This window comes from Athene cunicularia (genome assembly GCF_003259725.1).
Source record: "Athene cunicularia isolate RWA chromosome Z unlocalized genomic scaffold, athCun1 chrZ_part1, whole genome shotgun sequence".
Classification (NCBI taxonomy): Eukaryota; Metazoa; Chordata; class Aves; order Strigiformes; family Strigidae; genus Athene; species Athene cunicularia.
The window spans coordinates 7,724,115-7,743,565 of NW_020799142.1; the positions used below are offsets into that span (position 1 = coordinate 7,724,115).

The following is a 19,451-nucleotide window of genomic DNA, read 5'->3' on the forward strand; positions in this document are numbered from 1 at the left end:
AAAAAAAAAAAAAAAAAAAAAAAAAAAAAAATGCTCTCTGCAATTATAATACATTGAATTGGACAGATTTAGTAAAAGGATAAATATTTGTATTTCATGAAAGCTGTCACTGGACCAAAACCAGGACGGAATTTAGTGCAGAGCTACTATAAAATTTATGCAAGAATATGGCGCCTCTTTATCTTTGAAACGTATGTATAAATTTTTTAAATTTCCTTTTCCACAGCAAGGTTGAGAAGATGCATCTGGCAACCTCCAGATATTTACTGAAACACTAACCTCAGTTACCTCACAGTCTAAGCAACTTTTAGGTGCAACAAGCCTTCATCAATGTTTAAAAACACTACAGCATTAAATAATATACATAATTTTGAAACATAGCCATGCTGTATCAAAGAAAGATTTTTCTGCACTGTATTCACGATTTCTGATACATATGAATCATACTAATTAAAATAATTCCCTAGTATACTGTGATATTCTGTCTTTTACTGAGATTACCCTACCCTGGCAGACAGATTAAAGAAGTAAAATAATTTCTGTATTATCCTCAGAAATTCTTCTTTCCTGAAACAACTCAGACACTTGAATCCTGTTGTAAATTTCAAACCAAGGGAAATATTAACTTTTTATGTTATCTGACCTGTTTATTTGCAGATTTACATTGTCTATATGCAGAGACCTTTAAAAGATTTGCTGAAAAACAAATAAATCAGAACAGGCCAGGGGTCTCTTGGCTAAATTCAGAGACTGTAAGAGATGGAGAACCAGATGTGAGTCAGGACAGGCGAGTAGAAAGAGCTTACTTAAGAGAGTCACAGGATGTACAGGATAACAGCAAGGCAGCTGAAAGAGTTCACAGTGAAAAGATGGAAGTGTTCAGCATGGACTGAAACAGTAAAATAAAACCTATTTTTCATTTGTCTGACTTTGTTTTAATTCAAAACAGAATGGGACAGGAGCCTCCCTGCAAGCATGGGAATGCCATGAGCTGCTGTGTAGTTGGCATACCTCCACAGTATCAAAAACCACTGCTGGAGTCATATTACACTCAGTTCGTACAATGGCTTAACCGATATACAGAGAATTTTTGCCACTGTGTAGCCTCACACAGAGTGCAATCCCAGTGCTTTGTCCAATGTTCCTGTGCACACAGAGAAGCACAGGGTTTGAGGCAAGCAGCAGATCTGTCCGGTGGGTTCCTCCTTCCAGAAATAAAAGTGAGCTTCAGAGGCCACACCTGAAACTCAACTTTCTGTTCTTGATGCTAAGCTTGTGCTTACTAATTCTGGAGGAATCCGAGCCTAATACTTTAGGTGCTGATACTTCTCTCCATCCCTGTCCCAAATCCAGAGTATGAAAGGAGATTACCCGAGATTCTGTAGATAAGAAACTTATTTTACTTGGGCATTTGCATCAGCTATAATTTTGTCTAAATACAAATAGATAGAGAAGCACATTCTCAGGTCAACATCTCACAAACAGAACAGTTTCCTTGCATGTCTGTATATACAACCTCCACAATGACATTAGCAGATTACATTTTCTAAGCCAGGAAAAACTGACATTCTTAAAAATCAAATCCATATAATTTCTGAGATTGTCAGAGAAAACAGGAATTATTCCCAGAACAGAGGCACAGCTATCAAACTTAAAACTAAAATCACATTTATTTAAACAATTTTTAAAAGTTTTCTATGATTATCTTTTCTAACTCACATGCAACCAATAACTGCATACTGTCTCAAATAATGGTGTTTAATGAAGAGCACTATTCTTCATTTGTGTCTTTTCTTGATTTGTGACCATTTTTAATTAACAAATGGGAAAACCACAGAGAAACTTAACAGAAAGAGACTTGATCCTTTCAGAGACTGCAATCAGCTCCTGTCATTTTGCTATATAAATCTGCCAAAGAATGTTAAAAGATTTTTTAAATCTTATATTAAAAAAAAAAAATCAGTAAAAAATACAACAAGCATAGGTTGGGAGGGGTCAAAATAAAGCATCTACTGAAGATATATCCTTCTTGTGTGGCTGTCTGCATACCACATATTAAAAGATTTAAGAACATCTACAGTAGTCTAACATAGCAACAAGGAAGGAAAAAATTGCTATTCCATCTTAAAGAAATATGGCACTTCTGCCACAGCAGTAAAATTCCAAAAGTGGGATGAGTGTCAGAGTAAGAACTAATTCAGAAGAACGTCTATTGCATTTCATTACCTCTGAAAGGTGCATGATGGACAGATCCAGGAACAGGATTGTAGTATTGTATTTCTGCCCAATACAAATTTGACACAGATAGATGTGCCCTAGAAACTTCACTGTCCATATACTTCAGTCCTTACCTAGAGAGGACAATTCACTATTTAATCTACAGTTCTTTGTTATCTTCATTAAAATTGCCAAAGTGGAACAAATTAGGGAAAAAAAAAAGGACCAAATTCTCAGATACAGCCACCTGTCCACAATAAATTGAAGAAAAATCATTAGGCTGTTTCACTAAAGCACCAGATAACAATTTCCAATCAGTATTAACCTAAATATCATCCAAACTATCAATCCTTTATGTTGAATGATGAGTCACTAAACCCAGTAAAATTGCAAACCATATCCCACCATCGTCTTTATGCTTTTCTGCTGCATCTTTTCTTTTTTCTTTTCTACAACTCTCTTTCTTACCAGTCTTGCATACTCCCAGTGCAGTACACTGAAAACAGAAAAGGGGATAAAAACATTTGAGAACAAAGTTACTGCAACCTGTCCCTGTATAGGAAACTGAACAAGTACTCTATACATCAGAGAAGTAAAGAAAAGTAATCAGCTTACAATGCAGCAAAGAGGACTTAATTAAGAAAACCTTTGTAAAGGTAAGGACAATGGAACATTTGACCAGATCAGTTTTAATTTTTGTAATGTACATCATCTGAGATATTCATAGGAGACATAATTTTGATCCAGCCTTAGAGCATAGAAAGAGGAAATTATTATCTCTTAGTTTCCCTTTTGATTTCAGGATTAGAAAGTTAAATTATTTAATTACTTGGGCAGGATGGATCTGAGAAAATCAGTTTAGAACAGCAAAAAGGGATTTTTTTTCCTAAAAAAAATGAAAAAGCCTAAAATTTTGCACCTTACTACTTGTGCTACACATTTTAACATTTTGTGGGTATGTGTGTGTACGGCTAATGTTCTAGCAGGTGTATCTCACAAACTTGAGCACATCTAGTTTTTGTAAATACAGCTTGATATTGATATATATGCAGACTTGCAACATCTTAAAGGTACTAAGGACTGAGAAGCAGCAGCACACTAATAGATACCTATCTTTAATATTTGCTGTTTCAATGATTCTTAAGCAGCAACAGCCATGCAACTCACTGGAGTCATATATTACTACCACATATCACCACTTGACTCAAAATTCTCAAGCCTTCTCCAGTTTTATTCCTTCAGGCATTAATGCATAAAAGATGTCATAGGCTATGTAGATGGATAGATAGATATCTGTAATCTTGTCTATTCCTAGCACTGTAGTACAGATTAGTCTCAACCATTTGTCCTGTAATCCTTCAGACTAAAATGGGACACGTATCTCCTGGTCTACCAGCTTTCCACCTACTCTCCCCCGCAACGTTTCCAATACACCTACACAGATTCCCCCATACCATTTGAGGTTTTTGCACTTAACACTATTCAGCACCTGACAGCAAGCTGCTTCCCCACCAACCAGCACTATCTGGCCTCTAGCTCAATGCCCATGGAAGAGTGGAGATTTAAACAAAGAATGGCACAAACATATCTTCAGTTGCTGGTCAGCTATCTGTGCTAAGAAACTATACATCAAGTATGAATATAAGCAGCATTCAAAATACCTGCAATAACTGAGAGGTAACACCAAATGGAGGCTAAAGTCTGCTGCAGTTTCCCTTGGCTGCGGTCTTTCCATTCTTTCCTCTTCTCACTGTGTTCCAAAATAAAACCTCCCACCAGCAGAAAGCAATTATCACTGTTATTTTTAGATACCACCTCCCATACACTTCCTGACATTTTCTATAACAAAGTGATGCCTCTGCTCTTTTTGAAAGGAAGCACTCACACTAGGAAGGAGTTGGACACCAACCTGTTGTCAGAGGCAAGATTGAAACACACTAGCATCAAAAGCATTTTCTCCCGAACAGTTCACCTGCTCTGTCTGTTGACTGTTGCAATCCCTAGTTAAATGTAGCTAAATCAACCAAATTGTTACACAAGAACCTTAAGTACTCAGGTCTGTAGCTGCTTCTGTGTTGGATCAGCTTCTTATCTACACTGAGTAGCAGTGCAGAGCACAGAGATTTTAAGGCTCCCTGCACACATACAAGACCTACTTCTTCACATGGCATGACAAAAGCTGAGATCAAGGCTTACACTTCAGTAACAGTCACATGAAGACAAAATTGTTTCCAGACCTGATGCAGCATCCATGATGCATGTGGGTCCACATCTGTGAAATCTTTAGTGGCTCTATCTTTATCCATTGAAGTCGCATCTATACCACATCTGCAGTGATGAATGCTCACATGCATAGACATGCATTGTCTCTCATCTTGAGAGACAATAAAATGTAAAAAACAACATTAAGTTTTCATTTTAAATCACAAAGAGTGGAATGTGTTTAAATGGGTGTACCACCAAACAGGAAAAAAATATGTCCATTTTCTAAAGAAAACTTGAGATGTTTATGGCCAGTATCAAATTCATTGTCAAAATTAACTGAGCTGCCTTTTCAAACCATAGTCTGTGAAGCTATTTTTGTCTTTCCATCATCAGTCAAATGACAGATAATACCAATACTCATTGAACCAGGTTAATCAAAAGCACCAAAGAACAATAAAAGTGAATCATGACATCATACATAGAAAAATATAGACTGGTGCATATAAATCTCTCCCGCCTTCTGTTATGCCAAATTAAGAATCTCAAATTTATATTTAAATGTAGAAAACAAATACTAAATAAGTTCAATCTTCCAAATATTAAGTATCTTCTATCTATGAAAACAGAAGCCTAAATTCTGAATAATGTTTTCCCTGTAAGCTTTACTGTAATAGAATTTTATTCATCTTGACTATTGGTGTTAATTTGAGTAACACATGAAACATTTTTAATTCCTCATCTTTAAATCTTATTCAATACAGACCACCAGGATGCCATAGCAGTTTACTGATCAGAGACAATTTGCTCAATCAGGTTGAAGCAAGGCAGTGACAGTCAACAGTATTCCCTCCTGTGCTAAAAATAAAGAGCCAAATCCCTCCTCTCCCAGCTTGAGCAAGCAGCTTCTCTCCTCAGCTTTCTTCCCTTCTCAGTCAAACTTCCTTTAGCTGTTTCTATCTCCTTTAGCCAGTATAGCAGAAAGTATGTCTGCCAGTATAGATAAATAACCTGGGCATCAATATTGTTCCAGCTAAAGCCACACCTCAGATGCATGCATGCAATATATGCCTTTTTTCCTAGATGTTTGACTCTTACAGCTAGGAAGGGCTTTATGAAGCACTAGCACATACCTTGACACTGACATTCTCCTCTCCCTTTAATATTTATTGTTTATAATTTATATACTTATGTACTCTGCACCTGAACATGCAGACTAGAAGCTGGCAAGAAAGGACACAAAAACCCCACAGTTTTTGAAAATGGGTGTGAAACATGGATAAGATCACTTATTCCACTCATTGTGCCCATTATGACACTCCCGTAGTCGATAAAGATTAGAAATGGCCTCCCTTCCTTAACTTTGTGAAAGTTACTAGCTTGGTTTCCAGGACTGGGGGTAGAGGGGAAGGATTAAATGTAGACTTTTCAGCAAATGCAAGGAGAAATATCCATTTCAATGATCTTGTATTACAAAGAAAATCAAGATTTCCAATAGAAAGGGAGTGTCTCAGATAAAAAAGGCACAAACACGAGACATGTTTGTGAATAGTGTTAAACAAATGATGGAAATACTTTTGTTTCATTTGTCAAAAAGTTAAAATTCCATATGTAAAGTGCATGGCCTGAATTTCCATCACAGACTTGACTTACCTATAGATATTGGCCATTTGCTGGCAAAAGTGACATCTCTAAGGATAAAATCAAAATTAAATAGAATACCCTAGTAAAAAATGTAAAAAACAGCCCAAGAAAACATATTTCTAACTTGCTGATCCAATTTATGATTTACATTAGTATCATCTCTTCCACATCATGATTATTTCTGACTGCCCTTTGTTGGTGACCTTTTTTGGTGTTTGTTTACAGAAGAACTGTATTTTGCCCCAGTTCTCCTCAAACCCATGATCGCTGACTGTGATCACCTGATGGAGCTGCAGTTCAGCTGATTCTCTGCTAGGGATGCAGGATAGGCTTAGGTTTGACCAGTAACTCACATACCAGTTTTATCCAGATTTCAGTCCTCTATGGGGAAGAGATACCAATGAGTCAGGGGTCCCATAATTTTGTAAGATCTTGTCAATGCTGTTATATGAAACACATTGTTTGGCTATATAGAAATGACAGATCCCAATTTTAATAGAAAACTGCCATTTTATATCTGCAAGAAGAGTAAGAAATTACCCACATTGTCAGACTTCTTCCACATACGCTTTTCCAATTTTATATTTAAGTTTTCACATGATACCAAATCCTCACAATTTCTAGTTATGATGCTTCGAAAAATCTGATCACATCCAACAAATATCTTGTAATTTACTATAATTTCTACATGAATTTTTCAAAGGAATGATCTGAAACAGATCTGAAACAGACCAAATAATCATATCTTTTCAATTAAAATTAGAAGATGTATCTATCTCTAAATAGTTGATCAGAGTAGACATTCTGATTGCTAACCTTAGTTCAACATTCATAATTCATTAGTAAAATACAATGCTCTAATTTATTTCTGAAAAACACAAACTTCTGCGTAGATATATCTGTATCTGTAGAAGAATAACATGAAGAAATGACCTCACAGTTATTGGCAATGAATACCTTGTTACTGCAGCTGAATTCCTATCAGTTGTGTCACAAATGAATTACAGTTCTTAAAATATAGGAAGCACTTGGCCTAGTTGTGATATCAGTGTATTGTTTTTAAAATTCTGAATCATTTTCAACTATAAAATGGGTAAAGTTACTCTTTTATTCCACAATATTTCATAAAGACTCCTTTGATTTGCAGGCTCTTAGGAACAGGAGTAATAGACTGGTAGAATTAAATAAATTGATTGGTTCCACTTTAATGCCCTCTGTACTTGTATTAAAAACCAGAACTGCCTTGAGAAAGCAGCAACTAAAAAAATTATATTAAACTAATGGAAAACAGTTAAAGGTGCAAAGATACAACACAGAAACATTTCTTTAAATGTTCATTACATTTGTTCACTGACGAGCGCAAAATAGTAATTTATTTATCCTAGAAAAAAAGGTTCTCCGCTCAGTTCTTTTCTTAAAAGTTTCACCCTCTCCTAAAATTTCATTAGGATGGAGAGTTGCTTATTGGTCTTCAGTGCTGCAGACTCAAGTGCAGGAAAATCAGTTATTTAAAACCTGCTTCCAACAAACTATGTTTCCTCCTTGCCAGCAGAGTTTTGTGTCCATAAGGCCATGCCATGTTGTTAAACAAGAAAGGGCAGGTCATCCTTCCCATTGACTCTGCATCACAAATACTACTAAGAGGAGCCGAAGTGGAGAAGGGCACTCACCAGTACTGAGATTCACATCTGCAGGCTGAGTAGGATCTGCCATTACCGAGGCTGCATACTGAGAATGCTAAGCTTTTGTAAGAAGTGGAGTACCTCTGTGCCTGGCTGTAACTATGAATTTCAGAGCCCATTTGGGGCTAATTTTGTTTTGTTTTGGAGATGTTTTATATCCTACATACATCAAGACTACCGAAATCAGGAAACAAATGAGTCTGTGCTTGGTGTTCATACATTTCATTTATGTTAACCTCTTTTTAATTATGCCCATCACCTATTCGCTGGCAATGACCAATATGAAAGTTCAATCGAGATGTGTATAAACAGTAATCAGCCAACACAGTATTGCATTACACACTTTACATCATCTGCCAGTGATATTTGCCAGTCAGGAAATCCTTAAATCATCAACTTTCTTGTTTCTGAGAAGTATGACATCTGTTAGAGCATCTGTTCACACTCGGGCTCTATGAGCTAAGCATGTGGAAGCTGAAAAAAATTCCCAAAACAATTTATGTTGGTTTAAATCTCCTGGGCAATGGGTCAGTTTTTCTACACAAAATCAAATTCTCTACAGTGAAATGATTAAATTCTTGATCAGGAAAGAAGGGGCTAAGATAAATTACTGTAGACTTCTAGATCTACTTTCCCAGTCCTCTGCATATTATGTGGACACTGTAACTCTGCTGTAACTTCACTAGACTCTGAGTTGAACAGGTGTTTGAATTCCTGGCTTCTAGGGATGCATTTCTCAGCTCTTGCACTCAACTACCTGGTGCTGTAACTAATTTCTGGGAGCCCCATAGAGGGGAGAATAACAGTGAGCCTCTCTGCCACTCAGAGCAGAATTTGCACCATTCAGAAGAGTTTGTTTCATGGAAAGGAGATATCTAAGAGCAGAACTGCGACATGAGATCTAGCTAAATCCTGTCTTTGGAACAGATCCATCTTGCCTAGTGTGGTGGTGCAATTCTTACCCCTCCCTGCCCTTCTTTGTTGGGCTGCTTGGTGCTAGGTGTGATTACATCCACATCCCCCCCAAGCTATGCACCAATCCATGGAGATAGGAACTAACCCTCAGAAATGGTTATAATGGCCCATCATCTCCTGATGGCAAGGCACACCTGTGCCTGGGATGTGGTCAGATGGAACAATAACAGGGCTGCATATTTATCAAATTCTTGTGCAACTGCCAGAAGGCACCAGAAAGTATTTGACAAAAGTCAATTATCTTGGACCCCATAAACTGTGAGACCTCCAGAGAGACCCTTTGTGCTGTTCTGGATTGCAGCGGGCCTGTGACCAGCATCTCCCCTGAGTTAGGATGCCTCTCAGGTACCAAAACCTTTAAGGTATCGTCTGTTCTAGATGGAAGGCCAGGGCGAAGTCCACCCGCTTGTCTCAATTATCGCCCATTGAGGAATGCCAAAGCATTGTGAGTATTTGCTTTAGACTCGAGAGGGGAATTTTCTTTGAGCTAGCTTCTATTTCACCCATTTTTTCTCTGTTTATTGGCATGTGTGTGGGTACATACCCTTGTTCCTGTGTGTGTTTGTCCCTTTTATGTTCATTTTACTGAATCCAAACACCTTTGTTTCTATACCCATATATCTGGTTTGTGTATGCACATGTGTATATATATGTATAAATTCAGGTACTGATAAGTAAGTTAGAGTGAATCTTGTAATTTTAGAATCTGTGAATAAGTTGCTTCTCTTTCTGAATTATTTTGTATTGATAAATTGCTGTAGTTATTAATAAATCTAGATTTCTTACTAAATCATTACCGTGTTAATACTTTCATCCACAACATCTAGGTCAACAAAAACCCAAACCAGTCTAACGACTTCACTAAGCTTCAGATCAGTCAATTTATCTTTATTTCATCAACACCAAAATACAGGTAAATATTTTATACAACAGCAGTTGCTCTGGAAATAAGTAAACTGGTAAGTACTTTCTTACCAACAGAATAGTAAGGTAAGATTACGTGGTCAGCAACGCATATCATCTTAACACCATTTAAGGATTTTCATGAGAAATATTTGGAAGTGAAAAAATATTCAGATACTTGAAATTGTAAGATTCTGATTCTTTTTCCTTCCCCACCACATATGCTCAGTGGCCAGAGTAGGCTGTCCCATGCATGTAAGTGTCCTTCCCAGAGGTAATGGCTCCAGCAGTGCTGTGCACCTTGTTCCCATTCCACTGGGGAATTGAAACATGGCCAACATGCTCACTGTGAACTCAAACCCCAGAAGTATTCCTGAATCACACCGATTAGGCATACACATACATTGATCCAGATGCTGATCTGGATGCTGATCCACAGCAAAACTCATGCTCAACCACCTACAGACAATGTCTACATTACATTTGAAAACTCACAGATTATTTTTCAGACACTGAATCTATTGAGATGCCCAGGTACTATGAAGTCACATAAAACCCCAGAATCAGCAGATGCCCATAAAACATGAAAACCACAGTTTTGACTTTTATGGCTTCAGATGGTGGCCATCTAAAACACTGAATTGCCTACCTCCGACTCATTCTTTATATCAAACACCTTCCTACTTTCCCATAACTAGTGAATATATATTACAGAGGTTTAGTCAAAGCCTCCCACTACATCTTTTCTAAATCTTTGTGTCTACTATACCAAAATATTTCTCACGCTTTGCTGTCTGTGACAGATGCTCTTCAGACTTCAGTCATGAAGTTTCTTGTTTTAGAAGAATCACAAAACTTTGCTCAAAGTACAAATAAAGATAAGCCCATAAACAAAGACTTAATCAATCCTTCTGATTTTTTTCCATTTTTCTTTAAACTGCCCAAGAAACTCAAGTGTTAAGATTGAAATTGTCACAATATTGCCTTAAAAAAGCCATGTATGCTAATGCAAACCTACCATTTTCAAGTAACTCATCAACTATCTCCTACTGTATCCCTTAGTGCAATCAGTATTTTAAATATCTTTTGAATTTTGTACCTGCAAGACATGGTGAGTACAAATGGCAGCACTAAATTTTTTTTTTTTTTTTCCAAACAGCACCTATAATGAGTTACATAGATGTCAATGCATTATCTAAGTTAAAAGTGCAATCTGCTAATTACAGGGATAAATGCTAGTGTTTAAAGTTAAACCATGTGCCCTCAATGTCTAGTTTCTCTAAAACTACAGGGATTACAAATACTAACATAAATTAAGCTTTCACATAGCCCTCCCTTCATTTTGTTGTGCTTAGATTCTGCAACAGTTTGAGATAATCTTAATATGTGTTTGTCAATTATTTTTTTCTAGCCTATTTATCAATATAAAAGCCTTATTTCTCGTAAATTCAAATACATTTCTTAATAGATCATATACACTTATTTAATAGTTGCAAAATACCTAACAGATTATTTTGTTTTTTCTTCAGTTACTTAGGCTTTGCTTACAGATAATAATTTTTCAATCATCCTGTAAATTTTTTTCCTCCATGGACACAAAATATGCTTAGCAGAAACCGACAAAATAAAATCTATCTGCAGACCACAAAACATGATGGTTCAACTATTAAATTCTTTCATACTAATGTGCACAAGATCCTTAAGGATCCTGAATGACCCTTAAACCATAGATTACTGGCATACTGGACTACACAAGTTTGTGTCAATTCCTATTTATGTTAATTTAATCAGGATTACCAACACAGGAAAAGCATCAGCATTTCAAAATACTCATTATGTTATATTCTGTAAATGAAACATTTTCATAAATAGCAATACTGCAATGTAAAATGAACAGCCTTTATGCATCACTGTCCCCCTCCAAACTGAGAATAAATGATCCATATGAACATTGCTATAAATATGTATATTAAATAATTTTAAGATACAATATGCTTGTTTGTTTTTACTTACAGAAGTCACAAGCATGAAAATCGCCTAAAAATTACTTGAGCAGCCTTCTCCACTTTAAAGAAAATAATTTAGGTATCTTTTACTATGGTAAAAAACCAAACCAAACCAAACCAAACCAAACAAACCAACCAAACAAACAAACAAAAAACACCAAACAACACAATTTCCTGGTTTAAACTTCAAAATTAAGTTTAAAAATATGGAAATACTGAAACAATTTATAAAGATATAACTCAGTTGTGCATTGCCTTTGAACAAATGATGAGCAGATCAGACACACCAATCTGCATTAAAATAATGTTACACTTTCTATAATATCTGTGAATGCTAACACAAGGTGATAGGTGGCTGCATTACACATAAAATTGTATTAAAATACACAATTGTGTGTCTTTAATGTGCATTACAGTAAAGTACAGAATGGTGCACCACTTTGATCATAATATCAATAGACGAAACAAAAAAAGATAGTTTGGGATGGTGGTTCTGGCAGCCTAAATTTAGAAATATCCTCTGCATGGTAAATCGTTGGAAATTTCAATTTTAACTCTAGAAACTGTATCAAAACTAGAGAATCTGTCATTGGCTGTAAAGCCTCTATTCAACAGAAGAAAAAATAAAACATTTGTATTTGCCAGTACTACAATACTACATTCTCATTTTTTAAGTCTTTCATTTAATTTATCCTTTGAATCCAACTTCACCAAAGGTTCTATTTAATTAATGACTCGACAAAACTTTGAATTCAGAAAAATCTAAGGTAAGTAACGAGCATTATTCTCCTCCTAGAACTAGAGAAAAGATAGTCAGCTTCCATGACAATAACATTCCAACAATTTTAATATATTAGTAACCAACATTCAGAGGAAAGAACTTATTCAGAAGAAACAGCAACAACAAACAAAATGTCTTAAAGATTCAAATCACTAGCAGAGGCTATCAGCATTTTTATTGCTAGCTTTTGAAGCACTGAAATAGTAACTTCTTAACTGGTTCTTATGAGTTTCACAGTTTATATTTTATATAGTGACTCTTGGCACTAGACAAAGTTAAAAGAAAAGTGGTTTGGGCTCATCAGCAGATCTGTCTCCCTATCAGATCTTCACTACAGCAGCTCTGCATGTTCTTTCTACTCCTTTTTGTCACTAAGCTTTCTGACACTGGTACTGCACCTTCCTGATTAACCAGCTGTAAATCAAAGCACCCAAAACAAAAACCACGTTTCTTCTTTAAAAACAAACAATAAACAAAAAACTCAGCTACAGAAAGCAGAGGAACCTGAATAATCACAAAAGGGGAAAATTGAAGAGAAGTTGTACAACTAACTGATTTCCACACTATTTATCTGATATTTTCTAGGATGAGAACTAAAGCTGAGATTTTTGACATCAACCCAAAAATGCCCCCAATTTTTAAGTACTGGGAGGCTGCTATAAGGTCTCCCCAGGGCCTTCTCTAGGCTGAACAATCCCAACTCTCTCTGTCCTCATAGGGGAGGATCTCCAGTCCCCTGATCACATTCATGACCCTGCTATGGACCTACGCCAACAGGTCTATGTCCTTCTTATGCTGGAGGCCCGAGAGCTGAACATTGTACCACTGTACTCCAACTGAACCTTGCTGCAAGGGCAGCACATTACACCCAGCACATCTTGAGCTCCCTGTCTGTAAGTTACTCCATGACCCTGCAAGAGGCAGCCAGATGCATCTGCAGGTGAGAGGCAAAGGTACTTGGGGAGAACCAGAGGCTATAGCAGGGAGAGGTAGCAACCAAAGTAGCTTCATAGACTTCACAGGCTTTAAGCATGCAAAAGACCAGAAGTGGATTGATTCCCTGAGGCTGGCAACTGGCCCTTATGAGATGTTTAGCTCAGCATTGGCATAATGGTTAAACCCTACATTTGTGCTTTTACTGTTGTTAAAATACACAAAAAAGATTTAATGTTTATAACACTATCCTTCTACAGTGCATTGCACTTCCCAAACTTGATCATACTATCTTACTTGATAGTCTGGTCTCAGACACAGATTTTGAAGAGGAAAATCCTGGCTTTAGGGTACTTCAACTTTTAAAGAGTATCCCACAGTCTTCAGTTTATAACATGAATCATAGAAACTGATAAATCTAGTTGTTTTAAACTTCAGCAAGTAGTCACATGGGTTAATACTGAAAATAAAATACCCATTTATAAATCACTTCTCAGTGACCCACTGTGGCAGAGGCTGTTACAGACCAGGAGTGCACATAAATAATTCTATTTTATTAACAAAGTCACTGCTTTATACAAAAGAAGAAAAAGGAGACATTCATTTCCCTAAGCATTTACAATTCGAATGCTTTACACAATTTATAATTTTTTTTTCATTTATTTGTAATCTCCACTTTCATATGTGTGGTGGTTTGACCTTGGCTAAATGCCAAGTACCCACCAAGTTGCTCTATCACTCCCCCCCTTCCCCCTTTTTTCTCAACGGGGCAAAAAGGGGGAAAGAAAATAAGACAGAAAAAAAACAACCCTTGTGGATAAAACAAAAACAGTTTTAATGTAAGCAAAGCAAAGGAAGGGTCTGTGTGAGGAAGCAAAACCAAAACAGATTTATTCTCTAGTTCCCATGAAGAGGCGCTGTGGGGCCTTCTCAGGCAGCAGGGCTCCAACATGTGTAGTGGTTGCCTCATAGGACCAAGGGTGACCCCACCCCCTTTCTCCTTTCTCCCAGCTTTATCCTGAGCAGACGTCATATGGTCTGGAATATGCCTCTGGTCGGTTCGGGTCAGTGTTCTGGCTGTGTCCCCTCCCAAGATCTTGCCCACCCCGTCCCACTGGGGGAAATGTCGGAAAGATCCTTGGTGCTGTGTAAGCATTGCCCAGCAGCAGCCACAACACCAGGGTGCTACCAACACCCTGCCAGCTCCCAGCATAAACCACAGCACCGTGAGGGCTGCTGCAGGGGAAAACCAGTTCCAGCTCAGCCAGACACAGTACAATATGCATTAAATCCCACCATACACTAGCCATTTTAATCTATCTTATCTGATCGTATTAAGTCTGTTATTTCTTACCTTTGAAAAGTAGCCTAAAATTGCACACGGTGCTCCAAATGAATAATTTCTAACATATCACCTTCACATTTTGTAGTTTCAAACCTCTTCTTGGTACATCTAAGAATTCTACTTGCATTGTCAACTCCTGTTGATAGATGTAGTTAATGCTCTCATCAAACTGTGATGTTTTCACTGCAGGAAACAGTGACCCTGGAAGTACTGCAATTATATCATCAGTATTATCACAGAAAATGATGTGTACATAGAAGTGGATGTCAATGCAGAAAGAAATGTTTTTGTTGAATATATTTAATGTGCTAGGTCCAGTTAATAATTGCCTGGTTTCAGTAAAATTAATACTGGATTTTCATTATCATTGCCAGACTATGTTTTTCACTTAGAGTATCATAGAATGGTTTGAGTTAGAAGGGATCTTAAAGATCATCTAGTTCCAAACCCCCTGCCATGGGCCGGGACACCTTCCACCCGACCAAGTTGCTCAAAGCCCCGTTTGTCAACCTGGCCTTCAACACTTCCAGGGAGGGGGCAGCCACAACTTCTCTGGGAAACCTGTTTCAGTGCCTCACCACCCTATATAGGCCACACAGACAACCGACAGGAATTGGGACATGACAGGCTAGGACTGGCTATAAGAAAAACTTTCCCTGGGAAGATAGGTAAGTAGTGGCACAGGCTGCCTGGGGGCTGTGAATCCTCAGGGAGTCTCACACCCTGACAGAATGAAACCCTAAGCAGTCTGGTCTGACCCTGCTGTGAGCAGCTCCTTGTGCCAGGCACCTCCCAAGCTCCTTCCCAACGGAGTTGTCCTGGTTTTGTGATTCCTATTTCAGTGCTGGCAAGAAGAAGCTTTCTTGACATCTCTTCGTGCCTTGAGAGTAGTAGTAGGAAAAAACACACCAATGATTTATCTTTCAAATAATGGATTACCACCATACATCATAATCCAGGTGGGGTTTTTTATTATTTTATACATTCAATAAAAACTTATCACTGTGGCACTGAAGTATCATTCCAGTTTATGAAATAGTATGCCACTTCTGAGAGCATGATGCTGTTGTTTTAAATTTAAAAAAATAAAATTAAATTCAGATGCATTTTATGTTTACAAGAGATTTGTCTAGGCTGAAGATTTCTCCTGTGGTAATCAATTGAGGTTTATAACTAATTAGAGTTTCCACTGTCTCAGAAATCTCGGCACTGCACTCCATTCTGCAATACAACAATGTGCTAATGTCAAGGAAGACCTGACTGTATGCCATTGCTCTCCTCAGATCAGCTCTACTTATGTATACTTCAGTTTACATCTAGTATGTCACAACATGCTTCAGAAATATAAGAAAAAAAAGTTTTACAATGCTATTGATTTGCTCTTGAGATGATTTATAGAAAGCCTTTGTAAAAGTGTGGAAAAGGAAAAAAATATAGAAACCTAAAGGGGATTCTAAAAAGAAAAAAAAAAAAAAAAAAGACTCATCTATTTTCATCAAGTTTTGAACCAAAAACATCTTCAGAAAAGCTGTTGGCTACATGAAAGTAATCAAATATTAAAAAGAAGAGAATGCAGCAGTTAGAACAATACAAGTAATCTGAATTATTTGTATGTTTCATACAATGATACCCTGGCATGATATTTATTATCATGTTAACATCAACATAACATTTTGCTTTTTTAATGTAAACATCAGCTTTCAAAGTGCCTTCCTTTCCTCCTGTATTTGCATCAAACATTCCACTTTTAATACCAGCTTTATCCTTCTTGAACTCAGGTTTCTTAAAGGTCACAACTCCCTATTATCAAATATAAACAGAACTTAAATCACACTTTGCAGAACAGAAAAATAAGGGAACTAGCACTGGTGTGATGTTAACTCTCAAAACATTTCAGTTTAAAATACCTTCTTTTATATCCAATTTAACCACAGACACGTTGACAACGACCTCCTGTCTTTCAGCTAAACCCAAATCAGTATTTCAAAAATTCTGTCATTCTTGCTGTCTGGGTTTTTTTAAAAGAAGGGCAAAGCAAGTGACAGAGCAAGCACTTGATGTATTATACTCTTCTGAGACATTTGCCTGAACCTGCATGACAGAAATTCCCTCACTGAAACAACTCGTAAGAAGCCAATGGTTTACAGTCATGCAATGTATTCTAACAGTTATGCGTTGGTGCATTTTTTCTATTACAGTTATTTTGTGTTAGTAATTTAAACCTCATGCCCTGTATATGCAGCCCATAAGCTGCATAAATATACTCTCCTCTTCCTGGTGGGTTAAGTGCTTAGGTAGTGCACTTTATGCCTCAATATAATTACTAATAAATCATTTGCACAAGTTGCTTTCTGACAAAACCAAGAAAACTAATAAGCTATGAAAATACAACTACTTCAGGCAGAACTTAGCGCCTTGAGCATATCTGTGCACAGAAAATTATGTGACATGATATAAAGATTTTACCTAAGTTTTATGTAGATGATTGTATACAAACGTCAAATGTATTGATGACTAACACAGGCCAAGTATTTATCTAATTACTGTGTTGTACAACATCTCTGAGATAAAGTTTTGTAAATATGTACTCATAGATTTATAATTAAAAACTATGTCTACATATATGGAATAATTACATAAACTGTGTATTCCATACACATCACGAAAGCAATTCTATTAACTGAGGCTTGATTTATGATTATTTTGGGGTAATAAGTGCAATCCATACTTTGCTGTATTTAGAGTAAATATGGAAAAGTAATTGATAGAATTTTGGAACTCTGCTACTGGTAAATGAGGACTGTCAGCTCTGCAAGATACAGCTGCAAGTCTATCATCTGTGCTAGGTTTTATAACTGTTATGCTACCATGCATACATACCTCTTGTCCCATCGCTTGTTACATGGTTCAACAGATTCATCCCCAGCTCTCTGCACCCTCCTTTCAGGGAGCTGTAGAGGGCGATGAGGTCTCCCCTCAGCCTCCTCTTCTCCAGACTAAACACCCCCAGTTCCCTCAGCTGCTCCCCGTACGACCTGTGCTCCAGACCCTGCACCAGCTCCGTTGCCCTTCTCTGGACACGCTCGAGTCATTCAATGTCCTTTTTGTAGTGAGGGGCCCAAAACTGAACACAGCCATCGAGGGGCGGCCTCAGCAGTGCCGAGTACAGGGGTCAGATCCCTTCCCTGTCCCTGCTGGCCACGCTATTGCTGACACAGGCCAGGATGCCATTGGCCTTCTTGGCCCCCTGGGCACACTGCTGGCTCCTGTTCAGCCGGCTGTCAATCAACCCCCCCAGGTCCCTCTCTGACTGGCAGCTCTCCAGCCACTCCTCCCCAAGCCTGTAGCGCTGCTGGGGCTTGTTGTGGCCCAAGGGCAGCCCCCGGCATTTGGCCTTATGGAAACTCCTGCAGTTGGCCTCAGCCCATGGCTCCAGCCTGTCCAGGTCTCTCTGCAGAGCCTCCCCACCCTCGAGCAGATCAACACTCCCACCCAACTCGGGGTCATCTGCAAACTGACTGAGGGTGCACTCGATCCCCTCGTCTAGATCATCAATAAAGATGTTAAACAGGAGTGGCCCCAAAACCAAGCCCTGGGGGACACCACTCGTGACCGGCCACCAATTGGATTTAACTCTTGTTCACCACAACTCTCTGGGCCCGGCCATCCAGACAGTTTTTTACCAAGCAAAGTGTGTGTCCATCCAAACCACAAGCAGCCATTTTTTGCCAGGAGAATGCTGTGGGAAATGGTGTCAAAGGCCTTGCTAAAGTCAAGGGAAACAACATCCACAGCCTTTCCCTCATCCAATAAGCAGGTTGCCTTCTCATAGAAGGAGATCAGGTTTGTCAGGCAGGACCTGCCTTTCATAAACCCATGCTGACTGGGCCTGAGCATCTGGTTGTCCATTATATGAATGTAAATGGCACCCGAGATGCCCTGCTCCATGACATTCCCTGGCACTGAGGTCAAATTGACAGGTCTATAGTTTCCTGGATCATCCTTTCTGCTTCTCCTGTAGATGGGTGTCACATTTGCCACCCTCCAGTCCAATGGGACCTCCAATCCAATGGGAGCTCCCCAGTCAGACATAATTTCAGGTAAATCATGGACAGTGGCTTGGCGAGCACATCTGCCCACTCCCTCAGCATCCTTGGGTGTAACCCATCCACTCCCACAGACTTATGTACATCCAAGTGTTGTCTCAGGTCTCTGACCACCTCCTCTTCAACTGTGCTGACTTCATTCTGCTTTCCCTCCCCATCTCCCAGCTCATGAGGCTGGGTGTGCAGGGAACAGCCAGTTCCACTGCTAAAGACTGAGGCAAAGTAGGCGTTGAGCACCTCAGCCTTTTCCTCATCCTTAGTTACCATGTTTCCCTCTGCATCCAGTAAAGAAGGGAAATTTTCCCTTGTCCTGGTTCAGCTAGGATAGGGTTAAGTTTCCCAGCAGAAAAGGGGGAAGGGATCTCCAGCCGGGTTATTCATACCATGCTGAGGTCAGGTCCGGGTGCCGGAGCACGGGAACTTATTTTTCCTCTGTAGCTTTGGTTGTGGGAAGCACAGAGAACGTTTGTTCCATAACCATTGCAGTATTTTTCTGTATATCTTTTGTCTTGTTCACGGTTATTGCTGTTTATTGTTGTCATCATTGCTACTGTTGTTGTTCATATTGTTTATTACGCTGTTGTATTAATTTTCTCCTTATTTTAACCCGGGTTTGTGCCTCACTGCCAGCCTGAGGGTGGCGGAGGGGCAACATGG

The 19,451-nt window shown here is 38.4% G+C and overlaps 1 protein-coding gene across 4 annotated transcripts in view; it reads right to left on the reverse strand.

Moving 5' to 3' along the window:
• The window catches only part of PRR16 (proline rich 16), a 141,765-nt gene that overhangs the window by 103,352 nt on the left and 18,962 nt on the right, over positions 1-19,451 (reverse strand). Inside the window, exon 1 of one of the 4 annotated variants that reach the window (XM_026865882.1) lies at positions 3,879-3,899. The exons of the other annotated variants lie outside the window; for them this stretch is intronic. The gene's annotated coding sequence lies outside the window, so the exon portion shown is untranslated. Of the gene's footprint in view, positions 1-3,878; positions 3,900-19,451 lie in introns of those variants that run through there. 4 annotated transcript variants of the gene reach the window in all.